Raw genomic sequence first — 18,340 nt, forward strand, 5'->3', positions numbered from 1 at the left:
CATGATAAGATGTCCACTGCAGTAACCGCTGTCCCTGGAAGGGCTAATATCTTTGCACAATATTAATTTCTAATAGTGTTTTTTTTTTAATCCCTAAAATGTTCAATGGATATTTTTGAACCAATATTTTCTTTTTATTTGCTGCAAATATTGATGTATTTTTTTTTTCCAAAAATATTTTTGTCTTTATTTTTATATGACATTCTTTTCATCAAATGTTTATGTATTACTTTTAGTGGTCATACTGGGTTTTTTTTCTTTCAGATTTTTACACTCCACTATCCAACCTTTTCATTGTTTGTCCATCGCGCATTCGAGGTGCAAAAAAGGTGGCGGCCATGTAACGCCGTTGATACCATGTGACTGAAAGACTGTCCCAGTTTTGTGTCATGAACAAACTGGAATATACAAGCCATGTCCCAATGGCAGTAAAATGGCAAAAAAACAAATGCTGGAGTTGTACTGAATACGGCGCTCACCGTGGACAGGCGAGGCTGCTGATGCAACAACGTTAACAAACTCCACAGGTTTCGGCATGATGAATAAGCAGAATGGAGCGACAAATTGAGCAATTTCCTCGGCGGCACGACGGCGCAACAAAAGTGATTGCACAAAACACTTCCACAAGGTAACGCATAACATATTGAATTTTTGTGTGAGAGTTATAATGTATTGAAGAAAACTTGATATCGACATGTATCAATGTATCAACATGTATCATTGATATTAACATTGTTTTTCAGCCTTAAAACTAAAATATCTTGATATCAACATGCAAGATATGATTCAGGGCACCAGATATCCAGGCACAACGCTGGTATCGGCATGTATCATTCCAATTTTGTATCATTGTCTTGAACAGATCTTTTTTTTTTTTTTGGGGTATCGACATTGATCGTATAACTGGATTTAATCTGATTAAGGAGGCCAGCAAAGTAAGTAAGGAAGATAGAAATCGACATCTATAATTGTTTTTAATGATTTAAGGAGGCCAGAACATATTTTGAGCAATTTGAGGGGGGTGCTGTATATTATTAATGAGATCAAAGTATCTATCCATCCTTTCAAATATTCTTGTACCTAAAGAGATCAGACAATTTTCCTCAGCATTGACATACATAGTTGCGTTTTCCACCTAATTAAGGAAACCATCATTGGTATCGGCGTGTATCGCCATTGGGAGGGAGGATCCCGTCATGCCAAGCAGGCTGGTGTGTTGTTGTTGTATTTCCACACAATGCACGCAATGCAACGCCGAGAGCACTTTCCCCATCCACGGAGGAGCCAAGACATCCCCGAGCAGCCAAGAATAGCACCGACTCGCACACACGCGCACCCACACGCCGAGGACGTCGCTAGTGAACGTGCAACACGTCTTCCAACACAAAAAAAAAACGAGCCCACAAAGACCACAAAAGCTTGTTTTCCTTGAAGTGGTTTTTCAGTGCCCGGGAGGCAAGTGAACAGATTTGAAGATTGCGTTTGGTTCTCCATCACGGTTAATGACGACTCGGAGTATTGTTTGCGTTTGTGTGATGGATGCCGTGCGTTGCCACAGCAGAATAATAACAATAAAAACAAAATGAAGCTAAATGTAACTGCTGGTGTCTGACTGCGTTGTGCTTAAGAATATTGATGACGCGCGGCAGGATTTCTTGTGTTGGTTGCGTTTAATCGTCTCACTTTACAAAGACATCAGAAAGCAATGCCCCCCTTGTCAATAATATTGAAACAGATTACACCTCAAGAGAAAAAGGGGAGAGTCAAAGGCGGGAGTTCAACTGAAAAGAAGCAATGCCACATTAATTATTCAAGTAGGGGAACACATCAAAATTTTTGTCCCGCCCTTTGATAATGGAGGATACAGTAAAAGAACACATCAGGTATTTATCTTTTCACATATTTGGTGTAATTATAATGCAGTACAGTAAATATGACCAAGTTTTTTTTTTTTTTTATTGGCCCTGCGTCAACGAGTCCTAAAACTAACACTGGACCTGTCGAAATTGAATGCTGAGGTTTGATTTACAAAACGCCTTGTTTATTTTCTACTGCAATGAACTTTTTATTTCACGATTTTACATTTGAGTTATCGTCACGTCTCTGATGAAGCAGACCGGAATAACGATACGTGTTGATTTCTGCTCTCCTTAGTGATTAAAAAAATAATAATATAAAATAAAATCAAAAAGATACATGTTGATGTACAGTACATCAGTATCGAGTTTGAAAAAAATGATACATGTCAATATTTGGTCTCCTTAACAAGAGTAGATATGAAACAATGATACATGTTGATATCAGCACTTTATTGCGATATACAAGGATACAAGCTGATATCTGGCGTACTTAATCAGATCAAATAAAACAACAATATGATATATGATATTTGGTGTGCTCCATGATGATTTTCTTAATTACATTAAAAAAAAAAAAAAAAAAAGATATTGTACGTGCTGATATCAGAAGAACAAAACACGACGTTAGTGCTCACCTCATTCGAGGCAAGCGCCTTCAACAAGCCGCGGTCGGTCAGCAGGTGCTGCGACCCATTGACAAGCGCCTCCAGACACACGACCCGAATGCACTGTGAGAAGAAGAAGAAAAGACAATCTTTATTGGAGGAAATTTTCGTGGCTGTGATTTAAGGCTCGAGCATGACAATGATGGAGGATTTGCCGTGTGAAAGGTGCGACTGCTTGAGATGCTGAAAACACGGCACCAAAGCTTCCACATGAAAGCATTTATACGGACCAGATGACATCAGATGCATATTTTGCATTTTTAGTGACAGACACATTTTTTTATATGATCACGTTTCAGTGAATATCATATTCAAACGAACAAAATGCATACATATTCACAATATGTATGCATTTTGTTCGCTTAATTTGGGGTGGGGGATATCCGAGAATATGTCGCACATTCATATATTTGCTTTTTTTAAACAATAAGATGGACAACGTATACAATCCAGTATTTTACATTTTTTTAATGACTGACATATTTTTGTACTTTTCATTTTTGTGCCGTTTTGGGGGTGCGGCGTTTCAAAGTGGGCACGAAAGTGGAGAGTGCGCGACGGGTGGCCGCACAGATGGAGCGAAAGACAAAGCGGAGAAAAAAAAAAAAAGAAAGCGGGCGAGAGAGCGAAACAGATGGTGGCGGAGAAGAGGAACTCACTGGGAGGACAACACTGAGTCAGTCGCCGAGACGCAGCGGGGGGGTGGGGGGGTGGAGAGAAAGATAGAGAGAGAGAGAGAGAGAGAGAGGTGACGTGGCTGCCAGCGTGCGTGCCCAAGCGAGCAAAGAAAGCAGGTTGCCGTGGCAACAAGGATGCGAGATGAAGGATTTGATTCCAAAACTGCGCCGGGAAATGATAACAGATGTCCCGCGTTGTGTCAGCATAGGCTGGAGGACACGAAAGGTGACTGAACACACCACCAAAAAGACATTCTCCACATGAGATTGGTTGTACGTGTGCCGCCTTCACAAAAACGGGGACATTTCTTGACCGAGGAGTCAAAGGACTCCATGGTGGACACCAAGAATGCTTTGCAGGCTGACGTCGTGTCAGACAGCTGTTTGCTTGGCGCAGACACAAGATGTTTTTTTCCTTCTTTTTTGACAAAAAATGCTTATGAATTAATAATTTAAAAAAAAATACATATATACAAATATATATATATATATATATATATACACACACTTTTTCATATACACTTTTTCAGTAAATTTTAGTCGCATTTTATTTTCTGGATAAAATCTTTGTTTTTGGAGAGAGGTGGTTTTTTTTTTTTTTTTTGGAATGAGAAGAAAAATCATTTTGGGAAATTAAACAAAACCTTATTTTGTGCACCATTTCTCCCTGGATGAAATTATTTTTCAAGCCTTTTTTTAATCACTTTTGATAATAAAAATTTAAATTATTATAATATTTTAATATATATTTTTGAACATTTGTTCATGGTTTTTACCGAACAATTTATTTAACCCTTTCAGGGACAGCAGTTACTACAGTGGACAGCTTATCATGTTATCATGTTACAAGTTATCATTATTGGTGCATGAAAGGGTTAATATTATACATTTGTACATAGTTTTTACAGAAGAAGTACAGGCACATTTCTTTCAATATTTGTTTTTCCCCAAAAATCGTTTTGTTATTTTAACAGATTTTTGGTAAATTAAAAAAAAAAAGAGAGATTCAGATTTTCAAGCCCCAAAAAATCTCAGTGGTGTCCTCTTTGAACTCTATTGCTAACCAAAGCAGCAGCACCTTGCCAAGCAAGTCAAGTGTGACGTTTCGACATTCTTGACTGTCCTCCCAGCATCGATGTGACCCCGCTGCTAATAAAATGGAAACACAGGAAAACTACTGCCAACTGCGAGTGCATGTCTGTGTTGGAGTGAGTGAGTGAGTGAGTGAGTGAGTGAGTGAGTGAGTGAGTGAGTGAGTGAGCGAGGCGCCCAACGACCTTGAGTAACCTCGGCCAGTGATGTGTGCCGTAGGCCCGGCCGGCTGCTGAGCGCTACTGCTGCGAACGACTCCGCTAATGCATCGATTGGCATATGTGTTTGCGCGCGTGCACGCGCGAGAGGGGGATAACGTCATCACGAGAGCAGGGCGCTGGCTGGCGGCTTCCTGCCACGAGCATAATGTGAGAGGGTGATCTCATCTCACACATTCCCACAAGGTCAGAGACAAGCGTGCTAAACGATGATGTCATGCAAATGCAGACGATGTCTTGAAATTTAAATAATGGTTGGTTGCGCAGGTTTCAGGGTTCCTTCAAATAAAAAAAATAAAAAATTATATATATATATATATATATATATATATATGTGTGTGTGTGTGTGTGTGTGTGTAATTATTTTTTTTGGGATGAAATTGCATGATGTTCATCATTCATTTATCTGGATATTCCTTTTAAGTAATATTTTTGATGAATTATATTCATATATACATATATATTATATTTTTTTTTTCATAGATTTTTTTTATATTTTATTATGACATATTACATCTGCATTTTTCCTGATTTTTTTTTAGATACTACATGAAATCAGATTATGTGTTGTTTTTTTTTGTTTGTTTGTTTTTTTTTTTTTGGTCAGCCCATCTGTTTTGTAAGGAGTCTTTGCATTATTGAGAAAGAAAGTATTTGAACGCCATTCCCGAGTGCATGTCGCCCTGCAACAAACATTTATAGCTTCACGCACACACACACACACACACACACACACACTAAAGATTAACCGGCTTGACAGGCCGTATTTTTCTTGTCAGCATCTCGTCAAAACAACTAGAAACGAACGCTCGCAGACGACCGCAGCGTACTCCGACGGGCTGCCTCCGACCGTTTATGACAGCGAAATATGTGTCGTGTTCCCCCACCTTTGCAGGGTTTGGCCTAAAAAGCAGATGAATCCTGAGCCTGCAGATCCTGCGTACACAAAACAGGATGGATGAGTTCACCGTGCGTGTGTGTGTGTGTGTGTGTGTGTGTGTGTGTGTGTGTGTGTGTGTCGTTGACATGCACGCGCACACACAGGGGGGCCTGTTGCTCTCTGCCTGTTATACAATCCATATTGTATAACAACTGGCAGCGAGTAGGCGGCTCCCACCATCTGGCGAAATGAAACTCCCGCCGTAGCTCGCTGCACACGCCGTACGTCGACGTGTGTCTACCCGGCAGCTAGAAATAGTAACAGCGTCGCCAACAAGCGGCTGGGTTGCAGAGTTCATGCATACAGTGAGTTGAAAGGGAAGCGGTGGGCAACCTGCGCGCTTTGTTTTGGGGTACGCCAACTCATGGCGGACATCACGATCCAGTCTCAAATTCAACTCAGGGTATGAATTAAAAAAAAAAAAAATTGGGGAGGGGGGGGCAGGCTGAGGAACTCTTGGTAAAGGGCAAAAAAGGAACGTAAAATGGCCGTTTCAAACCAAGATGGCGGACGTTATGTGTCTTTGAGCAAGTGGCTTCGGGAGACTTTTTTTGTGGGTATACTCATAAATTTTGATGTTTTGAAGTGAGACTGGCTTCAGAGACTGAATTAAAATGAAAGTTTAGGATGGTGCGAACAAGCCCAAATTACTCCTTTCAACTAATACAACTAGAACACGGGTGTCAAAGTCAAGGCCCGGGGGCCAGATCCGTCCAGCCACATCATTTTATGTGGCCCGTGAAAGCAAATCATGTATGTCAACTTCCATGATCCTTGCTAAAATCAGTATTGAAATTTCAAATTGTCATGTGTAATAAATAACGATGGGGTAATTTGGGGGGGTCTGGGGGTAATTTTGTTACCCCGTTTACCCTTACTTGAATAAACTATATAGTTGACTTGAGTGATTTCAAAACTAGCAAGCCATTCATTTGTTGTGTAGAAGTAATGATACGCTGAGACGATTTTGTTATATTTGGTTTCACTGTCGTAGCAGCCCTCCGAGGGAAGACTTAACTTCAAAGTGGCCCGCGCCAAAATTGAATTAGACAGCCCCGGTCTCGAGAGACTTTTTTTGGGCCTCTCAGTCATGATTGACATGCCCACCAAATTCCACGTTTCCAATCAAAACCGGATTCAGGGGCTGCATTTTGAAGAATAATTCGCGAGACATTTTTGTGGGTGTACTCATGAGGGACATGCAGTCGACCAAATTTCATGTTACTAAGTGACACAAGCTTTGGGTATCTTGATTTTTCAAAAAGGAACCGAGCGAGCCCTGAATAAAAACCTGACGACAAGACATTGCCTCAATCAGGTGTTCTTTCCTCCCTCCAAGCTGTGAGGTGATGTGTCAACACATTCATCATCAGCCTGAGCGGAAGATGTATCCGGCATGTTTCCATGGCGACGCAAACAAACAAGACGCATCTCGCCATTAATGCTCGGAAGCAACACACACTGGGAATACGGTGACGAGAGATTCCACTCGATCAAGAAGTCAGCCGTTGTTGCCATGGCGAGGAGAAGCTATTTTAAGTTGAGCGACTCCGCCCCCTGCCCCCTTCTTTCTCACACACACACACACACACACACACACACTCAATGCAGTCTACAAGACGCTTTAATTAGCATTAAAGACGCTAGTAACACAATTCTCTAATATGACATTTTTTTTCCATCCACAAGTAATCTAAGGCGTTGGATTCAGATCGTCCACTTGGATGGCCGCTTTAGAGCGCATCATCGTCAGTCGTGAGTGTGCGCACGTCAGGGGAAGAAGGAGGAAGAAAAAAAAAGTTCAACGTGACAACCGGCGTGTGGGCAGGGGCTTCGCGCTAGCAAAAGCTGCTTTAGAGTGCCTCGTTGTAGCGCCATGGAAAATTGCCGCGAGGATCCAGTCGGACATTTTCTATCCACTGGAGACTTTTTAGACTTTAAGCTTTAGTTTTGCAGGAATTATGAGCCCACTCCGACAATCCAGTTGCTCCACATTGAAACCTTATCAAGTATCCTGCCAAACACTGGAATGGAGAAGACACTCCTTGATGTTTTTACATATCAAAGTAACGAATGAGTTATGACCCGCGGGGTCACGTCTTTCACCACTTTCCATTTGACATCTTGCATTTCGCTTCCAAATACGCATTGAGCATGTCAACAAAAACAGTCCTGTGAGCAGTGCGCACGCACACACACACACACACACACACACACACACACACACACACACACACACACACACACACACAGCCAAGCTATGTACAAAACAAACGCTGCTGTCGGTGATTCAGTGCGACTCGGCGGACTGACACAAAAGCATACATGCACTCCTGACCCACTTCCAACACTATTTTGGGGCTGGGGTGCACCCAGTCAAGGCGGTCTGATGTCAACTGAAATGACACAAGCTCGGCTTTGACATGACACACCCAGACGATATGCACCAGCGCTGACAGCCGCAAGCATATCAAGGAGGCTTACTGTGGGGAAGGCCGCCGGGATTCATTGGGAATTATTGTCATCGCCGGCTACCGTCTCCGCCCCAGAGAGAAACGGTGGGCGTGGCTGCTCGCCATTTACACTTCAAATAAAGAGACGCCAGCGAACGCACTTTGTTCTGGTGGATTCTCGCAGCCCAGTTGGGGAATATGAAAATCAAAGCAGAATTTGCAAACATGCCCTGAGGAGGACTTTTTTTTTTTTTTTTTTTTTGTCTACAAAAATGTGAGCGAGCTTTAATGAGGAGGTTCAAATGGGGCGGATGCAGAAGAGGGTGAAATAGAGAGAGGAGAAGGAGGTGAGAGGATGAAGAGGGATGCTCACGGGTGATGAGGGGACAGGAGACAAGCCGCCATAGGGTCAAGAGGAGTGAGGAGAGGAGAGGGACATGGACAAAAAGAGAAACGAGGAGAAAAGAAATGGGAAGGGAACAGGAGAAGAGAATCACTCATTGCCGACTCCCGATATTGCGATCCTTCGAAGGAACTCTCCCGGCCCACGGTATAAAACCCCCCTCCGTAATAAAAAGGAAGTAGGCTGCTTTGACAACAAGACGGCAATAAAGAGATGGCACCTCAGCGGAGGACGTAGATCTACATGGAGGAAGAGGCGGAGCTTATTGCGCCGCCTTGGTTTCTTGATGCGGGTGGAGGGCAAGCGTTCTGCTGGGCTACGGCGCCGCGGGTCCAAATGTGTCCGCCTTCAGGGCCTGCCAACATTCCCTGAAGAAGAAAAAACACAAAACCATGTTTACTTGGACACCAAGTTGATAATTCCCCATTGGAATGAAAAAAAAAAGTCCATCCAATCATTAAAAGGGGTGTGGCCTAGTCAGGGGTGTGGGCTAGTGAGTGACATCTCTAAATTGACACTTTGGTCTTTGGGTGAGCTTCCGAAAGTGAGGGCCGAACGTCCGTCAGCAACCAAAGCTCGCCTTGCCTGCCAAGCTTATTAAAGTTTATGAAAACTAACGTCCAACAAAAACTAAACTTAAAAAAAAAAAAAAAAACATTTTCGTTAATGAAATAAAATCAAAGAAAATACTAAAAAAAAAAAAAATAGTGAGAACATTTTACGTTAACTAGAAGTCTAAGAAAAATAATATTACACAAGATGTTTCAGGGCTGATTTGAAATTGCTTGAAATTTATTTTGGTAGTGCTGTACATTCATCCAGAAGGATAACAGTCAGTTGATTTTGCTCCGCAATACTTTTTTAAAATGTTTTTAAATAAATATTGCACTCTACAAATAGTCTAAACAAAACATTAAAACTAATACTAAAACTAATAAAAACTAAATCAAAATAAAGCATTTTCGAAAAAGAAACATCAGCAAAATTTCTGTAAAAACTAATTAGACCTCGAAAAAAAAAGTCGAAATGAACTAGAAGGAAAACCCTCAAACTATTATTTTCCCACCACACGAAATTAACTTCAGCACTTTCCACATCAGCCCAGCAGCTCATCCTTCCAACTTTAAATCTCAAGATTACAGATTTCACACAATCCCACTGATGCTGTTCCAAAAACTCAAATAAAATTAATAATTGAGAAAAAAAGAACAAAAGAAATGCATTGTAAAAAAAAAAAAAAAAAAAAAAAGGCCAATTGATGTAATTGGAATGAATGTTTTGTTTTATTTTTTTTGTCACCTGCTAGTCAATGTGACTCTCTTGTCATCACACCTGTGAACGAGCACACAAAGTTTTCCTTTTGACTCAGCAATTCTGCGCGCACGCTCGTGTGGGTGTGCCGCACATATGAAAGACGCTGGCGGCGAAGGCTCCAGTTAGCAAGGACGACACCCGCAAAGACGTCGGCGTGCCCTCCGAGCAGTCCTATCGCTTTATTTCAGATGGGCCATCGTGTCAGTCATCTTCATTCATTGCACAGCTGATGTTTGACACGCAAGGAGGTGACCGCAGTACGCTTTGGGTTGCATAACTTGCCTGCCAGTCGTTAGTGATGACTTTAAGTGCAAATTTCAGTGCTCTGATTGAAAAAAAATGTCTAAGTACACATATGCGGCCATGAGGCAAGACAGTGGATAGATAAGATTTCAAAATGAAAGTGAACATGGAGGAGGGGCGGAAGTTTGCATGTCCTCCCCATGCCTGTGGGGAGGACATGCAAACCACCTCCCCATGCCTGTGGGGGGGGTTTAGTAAATTAGTAATAAATAAAACTTTTTAAAAGATAATTTGTTGCCAAGTCAAACTGTCTTCAGGAGCTGAATTGTCAATCCATTTTCTGCCTCGCTTCTTAGATTGCGAGCACGCCAGTCCCCTCTCTCCACCTTCCCCTTTCCTCGACGCTGGTGTCCATGGCAACATGTCACAACATAGACCTTGCGATTCACCGGCGTACAAGAAACACGTCACTGAGTGCAACCGCCAATACGGCCGCCATGCACGATCAAGTGGATTCGATTGGCAGAGGGTGCTTAGCAGTGGGAAGAGAAGGCTTTGAGAGGCCCTTGGGGAACACACATGGTGAGGGAATCTTCAAAGACGCGCACACACACACACACACACACACACACAGAGGGAATCTTCAAAGACACACACACACACACACACACACACACACACACACACACACACACACACGCACGCACATATCAAAAGTGCTCTGCGCAAACAAAAGACATAACGGCTACCCACGCAAGCATGGTAATAATCCGCTGCCTTTTGATCTAACAAGTCTCTGTGGTCCTCTCTAATTCTCATAGTGTAGTTGCCGCAACACACACACGTATATGATCCTAATATATGCCTACATGGCATAAAAGTTGAGCTAAGTGAGCAAAATTAGTTTTTACTTTTCACTCTAGAAATAAGAATGAGAATAAGAATAAGAAAACCTTTGTTCGCCTCACAATGGAGAAATTCCCAATTTACAGCAGCAAAGTTATGAAAGTTAGAAAGTAGATGAACAAAAAGGACGGGAGCTTCTGTAAAGGCAGCCACTTTCGCGGCGCCATCTTGAAGTCATAATAACAGAACAAAATAATACAACACAACACATAAGAAACAGAGAGTCTCTCCATTACAAATACTCCATTTGTTTTAAAAAAAAAAAAACCTAAAACTAAAACCGATAAAGCTATATTTCATCTTATTCAAAACTTCAGTTGAGTCCACTTGAACTCTTTTGCTAAGCAAAACAGTAGCACCTAGCACGACAAAAGCCAGTGAAAAGACACAGGAAGTCGGCCATTTTGGACCGAAGCAGCCATTTTAGGCCCAATTTGCCCATTTCCTGTGGTCAGAGCACAGACAGGGATTTTTTAGGGGGCCCTGAATGCAGTTTGACTTGGTAGCCTGGTGTTTATCATGCCCAGACCTGCAAAAAAAAAAAAAGTCTCAAAAGGCCATGCCTAAAAATACATCGGAAGTTGGGCATTGTAGGTCAATTCTAGCCATTCCCGGGAGTCCTTCAGGAGTGAAAATCCACAAGGTAAGAGCACAGACGAATATTTTTTGACATTTCAGCACATGACGACATAGTTAGACTCTGCAGCAACAAATTTGCTCAACGTGCTTCTTGTGAATAGACCCACAAAAAAAGTTGAAAGAAGCCATGCCAGAAAAGACACGGAAAATCGGTCATATTGGTTTGAAGCAGACAATTTAGGGTCGTTGTAGCTATTTTCAGGGGTCCAAAAAAAGATTTTATCCCATCACTACCACTTTTTTTGAAGTCCTCTATGATGGACAGAGGATGCAGAATGACGACAAATTTGAGTTTTTGGTTGTGTGTTGATGGAGCATGGCAGCAAGTTTGGATGACAAAATTCTCAAAAAATTTTTGCCTCTGCCAGTTTTACTTAGCAACATTAAATTCCATGCAGAGACCAACAAAAACGTTCTCAAGAAGCCACGTCTGAAAAGACATACAAAGTCTGCCATCTTGGTTTTGAAGTGGCCGCTTTAGGTTTACTTTCTCGGGGCAGAAATGTTGTCCCAAGGCCTCGAAGCGCAACATTTGGACACTAAACAGATGGCGAGCAGCAAGTGGTTGCAGAAATGTCAAGAATTTCATTGCCTGCTCGCTCGCCAGAAATCACATTTTATTGTTCTTTCTGCAATTTACAATGTGCCTTTGGAGATCCTAGAAGTGCTCCTATAAAATCACCACTGGATCAACTTACCAAATATGCTTAAAAAAAAAAAAAAAAAAATGCCTTGACTCCTGCTGTCTCACATGAACTTCTCAAACAAACAAACACGCAAGCAAGCAGGCAGGCAGGCAGTGGCTCGCTTTTCATCTCAGCATCAGGAGCTTAGCGCTCAAAGCGAGATGCTACTGAGCTCCCAGACTACGGAGCGAATCTCCGCATCTCGTGCAGGTCCAGGCTTTGACAGCGCGGACCGCCGCGGAATGCTAACCTGGCGAACGAACCGCGCTGACCTTGTGGCCTTGTTTCCATAAATGAGTGTCAGGTGGCGGAGACTCAATCAGTTAGCTAAGTCGCTAACTAAACTGACTTGACCGACTAGTAAATATTTATTTTTTATTGAAGGAATTACCATTTCTTGTTGCTAGGCAGATTTCAGAGACCTCCAAAAAAAGCGCACGAACGGCGCTGACCTCGTGGCCTTGTTTCCATGAACGAGTATCAGGTGGCAGCTACTCAATCAGTTAGCTAAGTCGCTAACTAAACTGAATTTACCTATTAGTATATGCATTTTATTTTATTTTTTTGAAGGAGTTACCATTTCTTGTTGCTAGGCAGAGTTCATAGACCTCCAAAAAAGGCGCACGAACCGCGCTGACCTTGTGGCTTTGTTTACATAAGCGAGTGTCAGGTGGCGGCTACTCAATCAGTTAGCTAAGTCGCTAACTAAACTGAATTGACCAACTAGTATATATTTTATTTATTTTTTTATTGAAGGAGTTCCCATTTCTTGTTGCTAGGCAGAGTTCAGAGACCTCCAAAAAAAGGCGCACGAGCCTAGAACAGATAAGGGGCCCGTTCGCTAAGAGTGTAATCCATCCCCGTGTCAAAACGTTGGCGTTAATTGGAGCATTAGGAGTGTGGAGAAAGGGCCTTAGCTCATGGCCTGGAAATGCTTCGGTAGCCGTAGCGTTCACATGGTCGGCAAAAAGACAAAGCATCAGGCGCCGCTGAGGTGTTTACAGGTCATTGTCTTCTGCTGCGCTGCGCCACGTGGGCTTGGGGGGGGGGCTTGTTAGTGTTGCCTGCGTGTCACATGGCCAGGCACTGCGGGGTTGCCGGCAGCACCAAGGACACCCTTGAGCCTTGACGACACACGCGCACAAGCAAATACATTTTTGTGGATATCCACGCGCGCACAAGCAAATACATTTTTGTGGATATCTATTTTGGTATCAATTTAGATCCAAAAAATATTTTAAATTATTAATTTGTGAAAAATGATTGTGATTAACAATTTGTGGAAAATTATTCAAGTTTTATCACTTGCTGATGGAAAACTATGTTGCAAAACATAATATAATGTGTGCTGAATTTTTTTTTAATCTTATATTCTTTTCATTTTTTTATTTTGTAGTTTTATTATTAAACATTTGGCGAAAAATAAAATTTTACTTATTCTGAAATGCATGTGGGCAGGGAGGGGAATAAGCATTTGTAGGAAAAAAATATTCAGTGCAATGTTATTTGTGAAAATGTGATTTTTTTTAATGTCATTTGTGGGGAAAAAAATTATTTAAAAACATTTTTTTTTAAACTACATTATTATTTATTTGCGCAAAATCATTTGACAAAACAAAAAAACTGTGGACATGACAATTTCCTGTAAATGGGTCTCCGAGTCAGACTGATGCTCCCGTTCGATGATTTGGTTGCCATAGCGCAATTTATCAACCCCGCATCAGCACCCAAAGATGAGTAACATGAATCAAAGCAAAATCTTCAAACGTATTACCAGGGCTGTCTCAGGTCAGCCAACTCACACACACGCACACACACGCACACACACACACACACACACACACACACACACACACACACACACACACACACACACACACACACACACACACACACACACACACACACACACGCTTGAATGTCTGCATGATTAAAAGAGTGAAAGTGGGGCGGACGCACACTTGGAGCTGTGTGAAATTGCTGCAGTTCCTGCACACACGCACGCTCCACACCCCTGGCGACTTCACATGAGCGTAAATTGCAGTTTGCCTTCTTCAACACCTTCACGACACGACGAACACACTCGGATCATGTGACGCGCAAACAAGCGCCCCCAAAACGCCCCTTGGACTTTTCTGCATCAACCCATCGACGGATGATCAGCGACTTTTCGCATCTGAGCAGCTTTCATTTTTTTTTTTTTTTTCTCTGGGATTGCGCATTCAAAATGCGGGGAAATAAAATCAGCTCGCGGCACTCCGATGTATAAAAAGCAGAATTTGAAATATTTCCTCCAAATAAGATGCCAGCGGTCGCGTCGCCCCGCTTTAAGAAATTACAGCCACGCCCCAAATCGATGCCAAAGGAATGAAGGAAGAAAGTTTGCCAGATGTGAGAATGGAAGAACTTTTTTTTGAAAAACAACACAACATATCCTGTCCCACTTGTGGAAAATGATTACAATTCTACCCTTTAATGTTCTTTTCAAACGAACCGATCAGGTTTTCCTCTGAAAAGCCGAATTGCGTGAGCAGTGCAAAAGGGGCTTTTGCTTCTGGAGTTGCGTTTCTGGTTGCACACGTGACATTCGTGGCCAGCAAACAACACGTGTTTGTTCAGATCTCTCTTCCACGGACTGTTCAGGAGCGTCTCCAGTTTTGGTAAGAGAAAGTCAACAGTGTCTTCACCTCTCACTTTTTTTTTGCTCTCTCTCTCGCTCTCTCTCTCCAGCCTCTCTGCGTCTGGAGTGAGTGACTAACAAATGTTTGCTTGTGTCGGCAGCCTGAGGTCATCCTCGGAGAACAGCCCTCTGTTTTTCCTGATGAGGCTTAACCACGCCGCAAACGAGGACGCCAGCTTACTACTTCGACGAGGTGTTATGAAACCGACTCTTTTGGAGGATTACGCAGAAACAACAATTTCAACCGCTCGAGATCAAGCGGCTATGAGCACTATTTAGTTTCGGGACAAGGAGAAATATTCTCGGAGTTTTGTTGTTGGAAGACAAAGCATCAGTTTTGATCCATGCTCCACACACACGCATGCATGCATTCACAAAAACTCTTGCCAACTTGAGGTTGCTCATTTGTCAAGTATATGTGGCTCAAATTTGGTCAAAATCTCGAACAAGAACCCTTAGGAGATGACGAAATAACAAACTTCCTGTGTGTTTTCCGACATGGCTTCCTGAGAATTTTTGGTGGGTCAGGTCATAATCGGACATGTCTAGCAAATTTCACGTCGCTAAATAAAAGTGTCTTTGGGGGCTGCATTTTTAACCAATTTGAAATGAACCAAAATGACACGAAAATGGCCACTTCATACCAAAATGGCAGACTTCCAGTGTCATTATGGTCAAATCTTCTAAAGACTTTTTGGTGTGCTTACTCATGACATGCAATATGTTTACCAAGTTTCTTGTTGTCAAGTGAAACCGGCTGGGTGGGCTGAATTTTGAAACATTTCTGGGAGCCAAATAGCAAAAATGACCCTAAAACAGTCAGTTGGATCTAAAATGGGTCTTTTCAGACAGGACATCTTCAGACTTTTTTTGCGGGTCTACTCATGATAGCCAGGCCTACCGTATTTCATGCTGTTCAGTCAAGCTGTTTTCAGAACCTGGATTTTTAATCAGAATTCTAGAGGGTACCGCTGATCCAAAATGACCAATTTGACCAAAAATAGCTTTCTATGTCTTCTCAGTAATGCCTTTTGGAGATTTTTTTTGGTTTGCCTACTCATGATAGACAAGTCTACCAAATTTCATGTTCCTGAGTGAACCTGGATTCGGGGGGCTGAAATTGTTTTGTTTTTTTAACTCCAATGGATGCTTGCAAGCTGGTTTTTAGTGATCAGGCCTTCAAAAATTCGCCAAAAGAAGCTGAATTTCATTTATTTGGCCCACGATTAATCCTGATGAAGAAAGACACCAATTTTTGAGTTGCCTTCACTTTGCCCTAAGGAAAAAAAAGAAAAGAAAAAAAAAAAAGATTCCAATAAAAACCTGCAAATCCAGCAACTTCTTAGCAGCCGTGTGCAAGCTTTGTGGGGATTACATCATCAGAGGTTTGCGCAGTGGCGTCAATGCGAGTTCTTCTCGATTGGTGCTCAGGGGAAGGAGGAGTTGATGAAGGAAGCTTGAGTGGAAGCACTTTCTCTCCTGTCTCACACTTTCTCCGAAAGCATTTTGGAGTCGCTATTTCTCCGCGATAAACATCTGGAGGAGATTAGTTGAGGTACTGTCCGTGCAAAGTCGCAAATTATCATTTTGCGAGTACACATGGTCCTCGCGGCTCCAAAAGCCAAGATACTTTTGAAGGACACAAATGAGCCGGTTCATGAATTCCATTGACGGCAGCCTCTTCTCATTGTGATAATGACGTCGAAATGTGATTACAGTTGCTCTCTGCATGACTCGGACAAAGAGTTGCCATTTTTCGTAACTCTTCTGTAAAGAGCAGACTACTGGCAAAAACATCAAGGTCAAAAAGGCAAAAAGGAGCTACAGTGTTGTTGGATGCGCAAATGAGCGTTAGGGCTGATATCCGGCACGTAATCGCGCTTGAGAGGCTTTGATGAATGGTTGGGATCATTTAAACACCCGCCGAGTTTGAAGGGAAACACATGGAAAGCGTCCACGCACATGGAATGCTCTGAAGCCGTTTCTCCATTATTCACCTAGCTTTCTAGCCAGCTTTTATCTGTATTCAGCCAGCTATCATTTTCAATTTAGCGAGCTAGCTAGCTAGCTCTCTCTTTCTCTCTCTCTCGCTCTCTCTCAGAAACGATATTGAACTTGAGTGCAGTAATGTTACTTAGCTAACGATCTTTTTCAATTTAGCGAGCTAGCAAGATAGCTAGCTCTCTCTTTATCTCTCTCTCTCTCTCTCTCTCTCTCTGAACGACATTGAACTTGAGTGCAGTAATGTTACTTAGTCCACGATCTTTTTCAATTTAGCGAGCTAGCAAGATAGCTAGCGCTCTCTTTATCTCTCTCTCTCTCTCTCTCTCTTTCTCTCTCTCAAACGAATGTCGTACTTGAGTGCAGGAATGTACAGTATGTAGCCTAAGTAAGTCTTTGCGGTCTCCAGCCATAATGATGACATCGTTGACCACATGCACACCCTTCAAGTGCGCCTAAATGCGAGTGTCTCTGGAAAGGGCTCACTATTACCACCCCCCCGCGATCCTTTCAGCAGTGTTTTGGTGGCGTGTGCTGTCAGCTCGCAAATGCACTCACTCGGCTCTCCATCTCGGGGAGTCGCGCAGGGGGTAGCGTGGGGAGGGGGAAATTTGCCAGAAGAGGTAATGGCCATTCATGTAGCGTTAAAGCGAACCGACTGGGCAAACGCCTGAAAACCAGAAGCACTCTGCAGAGAGGGGGTGCAGCTTTTCAATCAAAAAGTTGCTCTGGTGGTTTGGGTTTTAAGGCTAATAGATTACAAGAGGCCAGATAAGCAGAAGAGAGTCTGCTCGCTATTATTTGATTTTATTGATTTATTTGTCACATCATATCTGATGTACTTTTTTTTTTCCAGGAAGGAAGCAAAAACAAACAATTAAAATAATGTGGTAGCACAAGTATGCACGCCATCTGACAAGAAGGATCTGGCTGTGTTCAGCATTCAGATCAACCTCAAATAAAGTTCAAATCTTCATTTTTGTTTTAATTGAGTCGTACAGTTTTATTATATTTTTTTAAATGGCACAAATATTTTCGTTGTGCTGTCATGGCATTCGACAGTTATTAAGTACATGTTTTTTTAATTCTATTTGTCATGATTTGTTTTTTGTTCAGTGCTCAGTACTGCATAAACATCACGGAGAATCCGGCTGCGGTCATTTAGTTTTAAAAGCACCATAAAGGCGCAGAGACGAATTAAACAATCAACCTTGTGCACTTTTATGCACAGAGCCATCAAGTTCCTACTTGAGTGTAACTAGAGCAGCCAGAGACGTCTATGAGGGCCCACCGTGAAGTCTGCGCAGTCAGAGTGACTAAGTGGGGCTTCCACCTCTAATTTGTTTTCAAACTTTCCCAGAAAAGCCATTAAAGAGGAACCCAGCGGTAATCATTTCCCGTGATGTCAACTTTTCTTCTCCCCACCGCAGGTATTTTCCCTGGGCCGGCCCACGACGATGGACGGCTGCGTGCGTGCGTGCGAGCGCTGTCTACAAAGTTGTAGTTAAGTCAGCCTGCTTGTACTAACTCTCACTCACTCACACACACACACACACACACACAC

General features: G+C 42.4%; 1 protein-coding gene and 1 long non-coding RNA gene across 4 annotated transcripts in view; one reads left to right on the top strand and one right to left on the bottom strand.

Moving 5' to 3' along the window:
• The window catches only part of atxn1a (ataxin 1a), a 38,065-nt gene that overhangs the window by 14,045 nt on the left and 5,680 nt on the right, over positions 1-18,340 (bottom strand). For 2 of the 3 annotated variants that reach the window (XM_019890273.1, XM_019890274.1), the window contains exons 2-3: positions 8,528-8,675; positions 2,495-2,587 (exon numbers count right to left, since the gene is read on the bottom strand). The gene's annotated coding sequence lies outside the window, so the exon portion shown is untranslated. The remainder of the gene's footprint in view (positions 1-2,494; positions 2,588-8,527; positions 8,676-18,340) is intronic. The other variant, XM_019890275.1, reaches the window with a different exon arrangement.
• Positions 14,601-17,561, top strand: LOC109528016 (uncharacterized). The gene is made up of 2 exons (XR_002170618.1): positions 14,601-14,755; positions 14,877-17,561. It is a non-coding gene; the product is annotated as an uncharacterized LOC109528016 (long non-coding RNA).

The sequence above is a fragment of the Hippocampus comes genome, unplaced genomic scaffold (genome assembly GCF_001891065.2).
Source record: "Hippocampus comes isolate QL1 unplaced genomic scaffold, H_comes_QL1_v1.1 scaffold71, whole genome shotgun sequence".
Taxonomy (NCBI): domain Eukaryota; kingdom Metazoa; phylum Chordata; class Actinopteri; order Syngnathiformes; family Syngnathidae; genus Hippocampus; species Hippocampus comes.